Source organism: Eubalaena glacialis, chromosome 3 (assembly GCF_028564815.1).
Source record: "Eubalaena glacialis isolate mEubGla1 chromosome 3, mEubGla1.1.hap2.+ XY, whole genome shotgun sequence".
NCBI lineage: Eukaryota > Metazoa > Chordata > Mammalia > Artiodactyla > Balaenidae > Eubalaena > Eubalaena glacialis.
In genome coordinates this window covers 135,941,368-135,954,039 of record NC_083718.1, presented here as the reverse complement: position 1 = coordinate 135,954,039, position 12,672 = coordinate 135,941,368, and positions in this window count along the sequence as shown.

The window sequence follows — 12,672 nt, the reverse complement described above, 5'->3', positions numbered from 1 at the left end:
TACAGCAGTCATTCTCTCCCTTTCAGAAGTAAAAAGTGAATGACAGATCTCAGATAAAGTTTAGGCAGTCCACGTGCTCTCAAAAGATCTACTTATTAAGGATCTACTATGTGTCCCAAAATGTGCCATGCAAGGCTCCTCAGAATGCAGAGCCTGAGTTCCTGTCCTTTGAGGCTCTGAGTACACTCTATCAGTTAGTGAACAAATACTGTTTATTGAGAACTTAAGTACAGCAGTATGTCAAGAATGATGTGGAAAATGATAAGATGTAGCCTTTCCCTTCAAGGTACTTATGTCCTAGAGAAGGAAACAAGGTACTTACCCTTGTTGTTCCATTTTATAGATGAAAGTTTTAAATAAACTGTCAAAGTTCACAAAGATAATATACGGAAGAATGTGGATTCTGGTCCAGATCCATCTGACTCTAAAACCCTTTTTGCTGCTTGAGAGAACATCTGAGAAAACCTCCCCAAAACCTACCCCTCTACAAACACTCTAACCATGACAACCAACATTTACTTGGTACTCCTCTAGTTTCAGACACTGCTCTTAACACTTTACGTGCTTTCTCTTGTTTCATCCTCACAGTAAACATGTGAAGTAGGGGCTTTCATTAACCCCTTTCTACCAGTGGGGCACCAGACCTAGCTCAGAAATGGCAGAGCCAGGATTCAAACCCAAGTCTATCACCAAACCTAACTCTTCACCACTCGCTAGAGGAGAACCTGCCCTAGTCTTCCCGCCCATCATCCACATATGGAGAAACAGCTCTCCCAAATTCTAGTGCACTGACACTTTGTGTGATTAATGACTTCTCTCATTCATATTTCAGCATATTATTCCTTCAGATAACCAACAAAAGCTATTTGTAGCTACTATGTAGGAGATCTAAATTATTTAGCTGTTCAAAGTACCCAACACAAAGCCAGTATTTTAAAAAAATATACGTGATGAAAATCTTGATCCCCGAGGCAATATTTATTTCCTACACATGCTTCAGTTATGTAGAAACGTTTTTCTTTATTCTATGGAAATGGGAATTTTCAGTGATGATTTATAGCTATAAGACATTCTACTATAAAATTTCATCTACGTTTTTTCTGTTAAAAATCAATCTTCTAGTAATAGCTTAAACCATAATGAAAAAGAGAGTAGGCTGAATTTGGCCTGATACTATACTAATAATTTGATTCATATGGTCATATCAACAATGATTTCTCACATGCTAGCAGATCAAAACCAAAATCCTTACACAGGGCCCTCTGAATTGGTCCAAACATATCCATTACTTTTCCCTGTCATGAGCCCTGTTTATCTTTCTCAATATCCTCAAAAGGATATTGACCCTGGGTTTCCTTGCTTATAAAAATGCCAATTAAAAATTCAGTTCCTTATATTCACATTTCAGTAGCCACAAGTAGCTAGTGCAAACTGCATTGAGCAATGCAGATATAGGACATTTCCATCATTGCAGAAAGTTTTATTGGACACCACTGCTCTACAGCAGAATTTCTTAACCTTCATGATTTCAAACAGTATTTCTATAGAACAGTTTTTTAATAACTTAGATTTTGTAACATCACCTTTACTAATTTGAAGTGAAATAGTTAAGTGATATAACCCAGTTGTACACATAATTTTAAAGCTATATAGTAACATCACACAATTCATATATATATGAATGAGAAAATGTGAAAAAACAAATTTTGATAAAATAATATGCAGAATCACCACAAATGCAACAGCTGCAAATATAAACTCATACAGCTTTGCTGTATTGGCAACTCCGAGTGGTTTTGCCATCAGTGACATAATCATATGAAATTGTCAACAATCAAAATCTCAAACCAATAAAGGATAATTTTCCCTCTTTACACATGGTCATGTATTCCTGGCAATTTCTGTGTATATTAAAATCAAGGAAAAAATACTAGATTTAAAGGTAAAATTGAGCCATGTTCTAGGCTGTAATAATTATGAACAAGTTTTTCACTCTTCTAAATGTCTAGCACGATATTTGAAGTTACAAAGAGTACAGAGTTCTTCTTTGATCAGTAGTCCCCTAGATTACAGGAAAACTGCATCTCTGGATTGGCTTAAAATGTTATCAGTGTGTTCCTTTTTCCATCTTCCTGATGACACAATGTGCCTTATATATTTCCAAAATTCCCCTATGGTTGTTTCACCCCCATGGAGACCTCCTGCTCTAGAGTTTTTTGGGCTCTGATTGCAATGGCTGTTTAGACAGTGGTTGCTTGGTTCAAATGAATGATGTGGCTGTAAAAGTTCTGCAATAGTTCTACCATGAAGCCTGTAGCTATAACCACAATGAGAAAGGGCTAGCATTATAGTGAAAGTTATTTTGCTTCTTAGGATTTTTAAACCCTAACCTTTTATTTTCTTAAATGCTACTGATAGTGGTCTAACACCACTTTTTTAGGAACCTAGGATTCCTTCATACAATGAAAATATACTGAAATACAGATTATTAGCAACTCTCATGATAAGAGAATAGCAAATGGAGACTGAGTCTATGTTTAGAGACTGATGTGGACAACTTTGTAAACACCTTACACATTTGGTCTTTGGAAATAGTCAAATGGATATTTAAGGTCAAGAAACTTACATTTAAAATTTCATGTGAGATTTTCATTCATAGATACAAATAGCAGTTTGGTCTTTATTCATTTGTTCATTTATTCACTCACCCAATTAATATTTAAGTCCTTATTAAGTACCAGGCACAGTGCTAGCTACTGAGACACAAATATAAATAAAACAAGGATTCTACTCTTAAGGAGTTTAGAGTCTAGTGGGTAACAATTAATTATGAAACAATTATGGTAAGTGAATTAGCAGAAAGGTACATGGGGCATATGGGAACAAAGAGAAGAATCATGTATTAAGAGGACATATGTTCCCGGAAACATACCATGGGGCCTGGCTTTTCAGGCTGTTTCTCTCTTTCTCCTCCATAAAAAACATCCAGCTTAAATCTCATGTTATCAGATTTTACCATCTATTATTTCTCCTAATGTAATTATTTAAGCATTTTCTAGGTTGTTACCCTTCATCTGTTGAACATTTAGCTACTGGATCACTCTCTTCCCATTCAATGCCACTTTTGTCATAATTCTTGGGAATTTCAACATTCATTTAGATGATTGTACCTGTGCTCTGGTATCATAGGTTGTTTGACTCCTCTCCTTTACCTTTCCTTGGTCACTCATTCCCATGTCCTATTCTTAATCTTGTTATACCCCTTACTGCAAACTGTCTATAATCTCAATTTCACACATTCTATTTTGCAACCATTGCCTTCTATTTTCTCTTACTCCCAAAATAGTTTGGCCTGACATGACCACTGACCCTATCCTAATGATCTTTTTTTATCTTCCTGTCTCACTCTGCTTAAATTCCATGTCTATTCATTATAATAAGTTTTTTGCATAAGTACTAAACTTCCTCAGCCTATCCAAAGTATATGTGCCCCAGATTCCATTATTTTCTTGCCTGTTCAAGGACATTGCCCCAGAAATTTCCCATTGTTTCTACCAAATCATCATGTTCCCCTCTCTACCAGATCATTCTTAACAGCATATAAATAAGCCATAATTTCTTCAATTAAAAAGAGCTTTTTGGATCCAAATTTCTCCCAGTCACCCCCACTATCATCTCACTGCTCTCCTTCCCTTTATGGAAAAACTTGTTGAAGGTGTTTCCTATGCTTTATATTTCCAATTTTCCCCCTCATTCATTCTTGCACCTATACCAGTCAAGTATCTTTTCCCACCACTCTGCAGAAACTACTCTTAACAAAGTCAGCCAATGACTTCCACATTGCTAAGTTAAATGAGGAGATGAGGTCAATTCTCGATCCTTCTCTAACTTGACCTCTTCTAGTATTTAACACAGATGGTCACCCACTTGTTCTTAAAACACTTTGCTTCTATAACACCCACATTGACTGTTTTTCTTGTATATTTCTGTCTACCCTTTTAAAATTTTCATTGTTAATCCCTTCTCATCTCCCTGACTTCTAAGTGTTGGAGCACCCCAGAGCTCAGTCTTTGAAACTCTTTATTTCCCTTTCTCTATCCTTTGCCTTGTTGATCTTACTTAATTTCACGGCTTTAAATACCGTATATGTGGTAATGACTCTCAAATATTTGTCTGCAGACCTGACTTCTCCTCAACTCTAGAAACTTATAACCAGCAGCTTACTTGATATGTCATGTGGATTCCTATAGACGTCTCAAACTTAACATTTCAAAAACCGTTTCTGATATTTGTCACTAAACCAGCTCCTCATACTGACTTTTTCATTAATGGTAATTCTATCCTTCCAGGTGCTCAGGACAAAAATTTTGGTGTTATCTTTGACTCTTTACTGTTTCCCCTCAACCAAATCTGTCAGCGAATTGTGTTGGCCCTATCCTCACAATATATCCAGAATCCCACTTCTCATCACCTTCATCACTTCCTTAGTCCAAACTTCCATCCTCTCTCACTTGGATTATTGCAGTAGCTTCTTAACAGCCTCCTTATCTCTGGCTTGTTCCACTGCAGTCTAGTCTCTGAATAGCTACCCAAAAGATGATGTTAAATTGTAAACCAGATCACCTTACACCTCTGTTTAACTCTCCAATGGCTTGCAATCTGAAAGTCCACATGATCTCACCAACCTCCCACTTCCCTAGACCTCTCTGCTTTCATCTTCATACTTCACTAGTTCACTCCATTGTAGATTCTTTCCTCAGGCATGACTAAAATTTCACCTAATTAAGACTTTGCCTAGCCATCCCATCTAAAGTTTTAATCCCTTCCCAATATTTCATATACCTCCTTCCTACTTTATTTATTCTCCTTAACACTAACCACTGTCAAACATACATATTTTTACTTACTTACATTGTGCCTTTCTGCTCAATCACTAGAACATGAGCTCCACGATGTCAGGGATATTTGCCTATTTTGTTTCACCACTGTGCTTGGAATAGAGAGCCTGGCATACAGCTGATTATCAGTAAATACTGAAGATATTATTTAATTCTAAATCAATATAGAATAACCCCTATGCTCTCCTAATGTATGCATCCTATACAGAATTATCAAAGCTAGAAGGAACCATAAAGATAATATGGTCCAGTCCCTCTCATTTTGAGGACACTGGAGAGAGAGAGGTGAGGAGGCTTTCACAATCCTATGGATAGCAATAGAGCCTTGCCAAAGCTCTTTCATTACATGTCTTATAGTAACTTTTATCTTCAACATTTACGTTGTCAAGGATTACTTATAACTTCATGTAAAACTCTAGCTATTTATACCATAAAGTTAATTTACTAATATTTTTCTTAAATGTTAAGTTTATTAGTGCAAGTGAACTCCCCTGAAGTCAGAAAAAAATAAATGTCTCCGTTTGACACATCTCTCTTACATGACGTTTAAACACATTTCTAGTTTGAGGCATTATGGGTCTACCATTTAATTTTTAAGGCCACAAAATTTAATATCTTAGTGATTATTTACTATTGGACTGTTTGTGATATTGTGGTTTATATACTTTGAATATACCTGTTATCTAAAGGCTAACATAAAAAATATTCACAAGCACCACTTTCTTAGAACAAAGCAAGATTTTCCTGCTGTTCCTCTTGGTAACAGAGTTATTGTTTATAATCCTAATGTAAGTAGGTTTTGTCTCAGTAAAAACTAGTTTTCTCACAAATAGATTTGTAAATTAGTGTACCCACTGTCTCAGAAATAATGGGTTCCTGTCACCAGGGGGTTGAAAAAGAGATTAGATAATCTCTTCCCTAAAATGTGAAAATGATTTATACCAGATAAAGGCTGGCCTGGATGACTTCTCAAGTTCTTTCAATTTTAAGATTCTGTTATTCTAAAAGGATACCAAGTATTATGTATTCTCTATTTTATAAAATATATGATGGGAAGTGGACACAATGACACGTACAATTTTTAAATGACTAAGCTTTCGTCAAAGCGAGCTTTGAAATACGAGTGAATAACAATTATTAATAAATATTTCTAGGAATATTATTAGAATATATATAAATGTATATATGTATATATTATACACAAGTTTCTTTTTTTAATTAATTAATTAATTTTTGGCTGTGTTGGGTCTTTGTTGTTGTGCACGGGCTTTCTCTAGTTGTGGTGAGCAGGGGCTACTCTTTGTTGCGGTGCGCGGGCTTCTTATTGTCATGGCTTCTCTTGTTGCAGAGTATGGGCTCTAGGCGCGCGGGCTTCAGTAGCTGTAGCACGTGGGCTCAGTAGTTGTGGCTTATGGGCTCTAGAGCTCAGGCTCAGTAGTTGTGGTGCATGGGCTTAGTTGCTCCGTGGCATGTGGGATCTTCCCGGGCCAGGGCTCGAACCCGTGTCCCTTGCATTGGCAGGCAGATTCTTAACCACTGTGCCACCAGGGAAGCCCCGATACACAAGTTTCTTATCAGCTATATTTTTTTGCAAATGTTTTCTCCCTTTCTGTAGGTTGTCTTTTCACTTTCTTGATGGAGTTCTTTGAAGCACAAATTTTTAAAATTTCCATAGGGGACTTCCCTGGCGGTCCAGTGGTTAAGACTCCCCGCTTTGACTGTAGGGGGTGCAGGTTTGATCCCTGGTTGGGGAACTAAGATCCTGCATGCCTCCCTGCATGGCCAAAAAAAAAAAAAAAATCTGTAAAGTCTAATTTATCTACCTTTTTCTTTTGTTGTTTATGCTTTTGGTATCACATCTAAGAAACCACTGCCTAAACCAAGGTTTTGGAGATTTACACTTATGATTTCTTCTAGGAGTTTTGAAGTTTTAGCACTTACATGTAATTCTGTGATCAATTTTGAGGTAATTTTTACATATGATGTGAGGTCTAGCTTCATTCTTTGGCATGTGTATATCCAGTTTTCCCAGCATCATTTGTTGAAAATACTATTCTCTCCCTATTGAATTATCTTGCTACCCTTGTTGAAAATCATTTGACCAAATGTGAGAGTTAATTTTTGGACTCTTGACCCTGTTAATTTGATCTATGTCTCCATCCTTATGGTGGTACCACACTGTCTTAATTACAACAGCTTTGTAGTGGGTTTTGAAGTGGGAATGTATGAATCCTTCAATTTTATTCTTCCTTTTAAGATCATTTTGGCTATTTTTGGTCTTTGCATGTCCTTAGGAGTTTTAGGATCAGCTCGTCAACTTCTGCTTAAAGACAGCTGGAGTGTTGATGTAAATTGCATTGAATCTGTAGGTCTTTTTGGGTAGTAATGCCGTTTTGACAATATTAAATCTTCCAATGCAAGAAAATGGGATTTTTTCCATTTATTTGAGAATTCTTTAATTTCTTTCAATGGTGTTTTGTAGTTTCAGTGTACAAGCCTTGAAACATTTTATTAAGTTTATTTCTAAATATTTTATTTTTTGATACTATTGTAAATGGAATTGCTATCTTAATTTTATTTTCAGGTTGTTCATTGCTAGTATATAGAAATACAACTAATTTTTGTATATTGATCTTGTATCCTGCAACTTTGCTGAACTTGTTTATTAGTTCTAATAGGTTTTTTTAAGTGAATTCCTTAGAATTTTTTACATACAAATTATGTCATCTGTAAATAGTTTTCCTTCTTTTCCAATTGTATACATTCTATTTCTTTTCTTTGCCTAATTGCTGTGGCTAGAACCTCCAGTACACTGTTGAATAGTAGTGGGGAGAGCAGACATCCTGTTCCTAATCTTGGGGAGAAAATTCAATCTTTCATCATAAAGTATAATGTTAACTGTGGTTTTTTCATAGATATTCTTTATCAGGATGAAGAAGTTCCCTTCTATTTGTGATTTTTTCTTCATTTTTTAAAATGAACGATTGTTGAATGTTTTCAAAACGCTTTGTCTGCATCTATTGAGATGATCATGTGGCTTTGTCTGCTGTTCCATTAATATGGTGCATTATATTAATTTTTGGATATTAAGCTAATTCTTGAATTCCTAGGAGAAATCCCACTTGGTCATGGTGTAGAGTCCTGTTTATGTATTGTTGAATTTTGTTTGTTAGTATTTTATTGAGGATTTTTCATGTAGATTCATAAGTGATACTGGTCTGTGGTTTTCTTGTGATTTTTTTGTCTGATATTGTTATCAGGGTAAATTTGGCCTCATAGAATGAGTTGGGAAGTATTTCCTCTATGTCCACTTTTGGAAAAAGTCTGCAAATAATTGGTATTAATTCTTCTTTGAATGTTTGGTACAATTCATGAGTGAAGCAGTGTGGGCCTGGATATTTCTTTGGGGAAGTTTTAAAATTACTAATTCAATCTCTTTACTTCTTATTGGTATATTCAGATTTTCTATTTGTTTTTGAGTCAATTTTTGTTGCTATTGTCTTTCTAGAAATTTGTCTATTCCATCTAGGTTGCCTAATTTATTGGCATAGAGTTGTTCATAGAATTCCCTTATGCATTATAAATTTACCCCTTTTATCATTATAAAATGTCTTTATCTCTAGTAACAATTTTTGTCTTAAAGTCTATTTCTTCTGATATTAGTATAGCCATTTCAGTTCTCTTTTGGTTACTTTTTGCATAGTATATCTTTGTCCACCCCCTTTTTTTTTTAACCTATTTATGCCTTTGAATCTAAAATGTGTTGCTTGTAGATAACATATAATTAGATCATTAAAAAAAATACATCCTGCCAATCCCTGCCTTATGATTGGCATGCTTAATCCATTTATATTTAATGTAATTGCTGATAAGATATGATTTTTGTCTGACATTTTGCCATTTGCTTTCTGTATCCTTCGTCTTTTTTGTTCTTTCTTCCTCCACTCTTGTGTTCTTTTTTTGTTAAATATTTCTAGTGTATATTTTAATATTTAGTACATTTTTAAAGTTACCTTATTAGTGGTTGCCCTGGTGATTACACTTAACATCTTAATTTAAAAGCACTGGATGTTTATCAGCATTCTAGCTTGTTTTTTGGAACATACGTCTCATGATATGTGTCAATAAAAACGGTTCTATCCTTGTATAAGATTGAGAATTATTTTATACTCTCTCCCATGTAGGATATCATAAAATACTTTATTTTTTTAAAAAATTGATTAATTAATTAATTAATTTTTGTTTGTGTTGGGTCTTCATTGCTGCACGCAGGCTTTCTCTAGTTGTGGCAAGCGGGGGCTACTCTTCGTTGCGGTGTGTGGGCTTCTCGTTGCGGTGGCTTCTCTTGTTGTGGAGCATGGGCACTAGGCTCACAGGCTTCAGTAGTTGTGGCACACAGGCTCAGTAGTTGTGGTGCACGGGCTTAGTTGCTCTGTGGCATGTGGGATATTCCAGGACCAGGGCTGGAACCCGTGTCCCCTGCATTGGCAGGCAGACTTAACCACTGCGCCACCAGGGAAGTCCCATAAAATACTTTAAATATTAAAGAAAAATCATGTAGCAAAGAAAGCTGTTAAGTTTGTTGAAACCCCAAATTAAAAATATTAACTACCATTTGTTAAGTAGCTACTATGTCAGGTACTTAATATCTCCCTCAAATCATTCAAAGTCAGGTCTAGTACTATTTCCTATTATGCCACTGAAATGATAACTCATAACCAGTCATGGTTATGAAGAATATTTGAGTCTCTTCTACATTTCACATCAGCTTAGCCTTCACATCTAGGTTTTTAAGTACTTATTCAACTCTCTTTATAATAGCTTCAGCAATAATGTATTGCTTCTTGGATTAGTTGATCATTAATACAAATGCACTATTCACATAATTCCCTAACACTTAGCAATGTTTCTTCTTTTAGTGTGGTAGATTCTTTGATCCTGAATTCTTAGTCCTATGTCCCAATGCAAGGGTTGCTCTTGTAAATGGGAGATACCCCTTTGCTCCCCTTCTGGAAGGAGATGAAGATATCTATATGGATGAATCCAAGTTAAAGAAACTTGAGAAATAGCAAGTTTTGAGATTTTTGTTGGTAGCTTCTTAAACTTATTTTATCATCCATCTAGTATAATATTATGAACATATTAGAACAAGAAATGTCCACAAACAGACTAATCATAGAAATATTGGATATGATTGTTTCATCTTTCTTCTTTTTCTTAAATAAGTAAAGCTCTTTGATGTAAATTTAATGTTGGAACTGATATAAAATGACTTGTTTTGAGGATGAATTTATGAACTTATTTAAGTCAACCCTGTAGACTAGGTCCTATGAGGTTAGAGATTTACCTACTAAGTTAAAAACCAGAGTCTTGAACAGAGATTCTCTAACATTCTAGCTTCACAAAGCCTTTAATGTCTGAGTAACTTTTTTATGGCACTCTAAAAAAAATAACACCTCTGCTTATTACATAGTTAAGTCCAAGTGACATAATATATACATTTGTTCTAATAGCCTAGTACCTTTTGGACATGGCAGAACTTCTCAAAGTTTGGAATCAGATTGGACACAGTCATTATTATTTTGTGTTCCACATTAATTTTTGCATGGTACTTATATTTTCACAGTAACCAATGGAAGACTAGATTTTTAAAATGTCATCAAAAGGAATGTAGTGATCTAATGTTGAAATTGTGAACTACCTCAAGGTAGTAGTTCACAGTGCCCAACAGATACAGATGATGTTTGGAATCAGATTTTCATCCTGTGTGGAAAGTTGACCAAGTTATTTAACTTTATTGAGCTTCACTTTCCTCATCTGCAAAATAGAATTATCAAATCTATACATAAAGACTAATTAGTGGAATCCCTGGCATAATATATACTTGTTACTTGGTTACTATTATTCAAGAAGCATTTGGCCCACTAATCAATAGTGGGAATTACTGAACAGTCAAAGATTTTATTTGCATCCAGACTTGATGACTAAGTAGTATGATAGTGGTTGTATTTGAAATAGATTTTAAATTAGTAGAAATATTTTAGAAAGTATCAGAAACCAAATTTTTAGTGGAAGAAATGATAGGTTTAGATTTCAGTTTAAGTTTTGCTACTATTAGAAAAGTAACTGGTCCTCCCTTTCCTCATCTTTAAAATGGTGAATATAGTATCATGGTGGGTACAGTATTAGGAGTAATTTCCACTTTTCTGTAAAAGTAAAAGGCACTCAATGAGTAAAGTTTCCTTTTCTCCTGTCTTTCAGAGATTGTTTTTCCACTGAGACTGAATTGTACCAGATTTGGCATTCCCTAGGGGATCCTTTAGGGGATATTTTCTCTTAATCCTAGTCGGAAGGTAGGCTGGCTTTGCTGTCTGTTGATCTTTTCTGGTTTAGCATGTAGTATAGGAACTCTATCTAGATTATCTGCCATGAGGCAGTTATCAGTTACTAATTACTTTTTGATATTGTCAAAGATGTTATTATCCTTTCTCCTTGGCTATGACAAATGTAAGGTGCCCCAAATGGAAAAGAGTTGACTTCAAACAGCTTATTTTAAAAATAACTACTTATTAACAGGTTTATTTATCTTAATTCAATTGAATTTTCCCCTTAAAACAGATTTATTTGTTTATGGATGGGACATGATTCTCTAGATTCCCCTAGATGAATACCTCTGATTCTTAGAAACCAGGTTACTTAATTTTTTCCATCTGAATTTCCAAGTTAATCCTTCTTGCCTGACTTAAATCTCCCTTATTCTAATGTAAGTTTTTAAAGCTCATATTCCATCTTTGCAATTGAAAACAGCTCCTAAGCCTTCTTGGTATAATATTAGCAATGATTATATAGACAATTCCAATTTTGGTGAAATGGTATTGTCAGAATGTTTTAGTCAGATGTGCCTCTCTCCCTTCTTAACACTGTGGTGATCTCCACAGAGCACAGGGCTCAAAATGGGATCCTGCAACAGGAGAAGTGGGCACACCAAATTGCCAGACTTGCTTACGGAAAAGGAATGGGAAGGAGGCAGGGACTGATTGGCAAGTGTAGGAAGTGATGGTTTTGGGAATTCTCTAAAATTTAAAGACTTAAATAAGTATAAAACTTAGTAATTATTCAGTAATTTATTTTCTTCATTTTTAAAAGAAATGGATAAATAGCCTTCTTTGTGGAGCTATGTTCATGCGCCATGTCTAGAGACAAAAACAACAGACTGATGTTTATCTATAGTCACATATTCCACATTATTTTCTGGCATTTTTCTTTTTCTTTTTTGAGATATCTAGCTCTACCTAGGAGTTATCCACAAAGAAATAATGATTACATTAAAAATCCACAGGGGGAAAAATGATGGAAAAGACCAGTAGTTGAGCTTAGATGAGCTGTGTATGATTTTACTTTATAATTTCCACTTTCTTGTAATTTTAGATTTTCTTTGAAAAGTATGCTTTAATGAGTATTTATAATGTTAAAAAACGAGTTTGCATTTTATCTAAATAAAGAAATCAAATGGATGCATCAAGTACACTAGTCAGTCTGTTCCTTCAAGCTGTTTTTACTTAGTCAAACACAATGCTGATCATCTTAAATACAATGATATGTAATACTTTTGAGCATAAAATAGATGCCAGGATTAAGATATAGAATAAACATTTTTGTCAATCTTCATTTTTTTGCAATATGTAGCTCAGAAGAGAATTTTGTTTAAAAACAAAAGTGCTTAAAATATATTAATATTGGAAAGTTAATAACAATATTTCTCTTTTTTCACTTT